The 1,936-nt window shown below is 44.3% G+C and overlaps 1 pseudogene; it reads left to right on the top strand.

Moving 5' to 3' along the window:
• The first annotated feature begins 424 nt into the window (after positions 1 to 424).
• The window catches only part of LOC102811724, a 51,748-nt pseudogene continuing 50,236 nt past the window's right edge, over positions 425 to 1,936 (top strand).

Genomic DNA, 1,936 nt, shown 5'->3' with positions numbered 1-1,936 from the left:
ACTATCACATAATTCACAATAAAACATTAAAAACAAAAAACAAATAAACCACTATTACAGGGAACCCAAAGAGATCTGCATAAATGGCAGAATATATCCAGCTCATGGATAGGAAGACTTAGCATTGTGAAAATGTTGACACTACCCAAAGGAATCTTTAAATATAATGTTATCCCAGTCCAGATTCCAACATCATTCTTTAAAGATTTGGAAAAACTAATCATTAAATTTTATGGAAAGGAAAGAGACCCTGGATAAGCTGAGCATTATTTAAAAAGAAGAACAAAATGGGAGTCCTATCACTTCCCAGTCTCAAAACCTTATATACAACCACAGCAGTCAAAACAGCCTAGAAACTTTTTTGAAACGGGTTTGCCGCCAGAATACAGGTGTTGGTGAAAACCATTGCAAAACCTAAGCCAAAATGGGAAAGAAAAAGACCCATATCAACATCGTTGTTATTGGACACGTTGACTCTGGCAAGTCAACAACTACTGGTCACCTGATCTGCAAATGTGGTGGAATCGACAAAAGAACCATTGAAAATGTTTGAGAAGGAAGCTGCTGAGATGGGAAAGGCTCCTTCAAGTATGCCCAGGTCTTGGATAAACTGAAAGCTGAACATGAGCGAGGCATCACCATTGACATCTCCCTGTGGAAATTTGTGACCAACAAGTACTATGTGACCATCACTGATGCCCCAGGACACAGAGACTTTATTGAAAACATGAACACAGGAACCTCACAGACTGACTGTGCTGTCCTGATTGTTGCTGCTGGGGTTGGAGAATTTGAAGCTGGTGTCTCTAAGAATGGGCAGACCGGTGAGCATGCCCTTCTGGCTTACACACTGGGTGTGAAACAGCTAATTGTTGGTGTTAATAAAATGGATTCCAGCAAGCCATCCTACAACCAGAAGAGAGATGAGGAAATCGTTAAGGAAATCAGCATCTACATTAAGAAAATTGGCTAAAACCCTGACACAGTAGCATTTGTGTCAAGTTCTGGTTGGAATGATGACAATAAACTGGAGCCAAGTGATAATGTGCCTTGGTTCAAGGGATGGAAAGTCACCCATAAGGATGGCAATGCTAGTGGAGCCACATTACTTGAAGCTCTGGATTGCATCCTGCCACCAACTCGTCCAACTGACTAGCCCTGTGTCCGCCTCTCCAAGATGTCTACAAAATTGGTGGTATTGGCACTGTCCCTGTGGGCAGAGTGGAGACTGTTGTTCTCAAACCAGACACGGTGGTCACCTTTGCTCCCATCAACATTACCTGCTAAAATGCACCATGCTGAAATGCACCATGAGTGAAGCTCTGCCTGGGGACAATGTAGGCTTCAATGTAAAGAACATCTCTGTCAAAGATGTTCATTATGGCAATGTGGCTGGTGATAGCAAAAATGACCCACCAATGGAAGCAGCTGGCTTCACTGCACAGGTGATCATCCTGAACCATCCAGGCCAAATCAGTGCTGGATATGCACCTGTGTAGGACTGTCACACAGTTCACGCTGCTTGCAAACTTGCTGAGCTCAAGGAGAAGATTGATCACCAGTCTGGTAAGAAGCTAGAAGGTGGCCCCAAATTCTTGAAGTCTGGTGATGCTGCCATTGTTGACATGGTTCACGGCAAGCCCATGTGTGTTGAGAGCTTCTCAGATTACCCTCCTCTGGGTCGTTTGGCTGTTCATGACATGAGACAGACTGTTGCTGTGGATGTCATCAAGGCAGTGGACAAAAAGGCTGCTGGAGAGGAACAAACAAGATGGCGGATTGGGTGGATGTATAGCAGAGAGCTCCGTCAACAACAACACAGAATACCCGGCCAAGCAGGTTCAGGGGATGGTCCCAGAACTCTGAACCACATATAAAGGAATACTTAGAAGGTTGGAAGGCTCACAGCTGGGGAATTTGTGGCAGAAGCAAGAAA

The sequence above is a fragment of the Chrysochloris asiatica genome, unplaced genomic scaffold (assembly GCF_000296735.1).
Source record: "Chrysochloris asiatica unplaced genomic scaffold, ChrAsi1.0 scaffold00282, whole genome shotgun sequence".
NCBI lineage: Eukaryota > Metazoa > Chordata > Mammalia > Afrosoricida > Chrysochloridae > Chrysochloris > Chrysochloris asiatica.
Note: the sequence above shows the minus strand (reverse complement) of the source record. Positions and strands in the feature narration are given on the sequence as shown.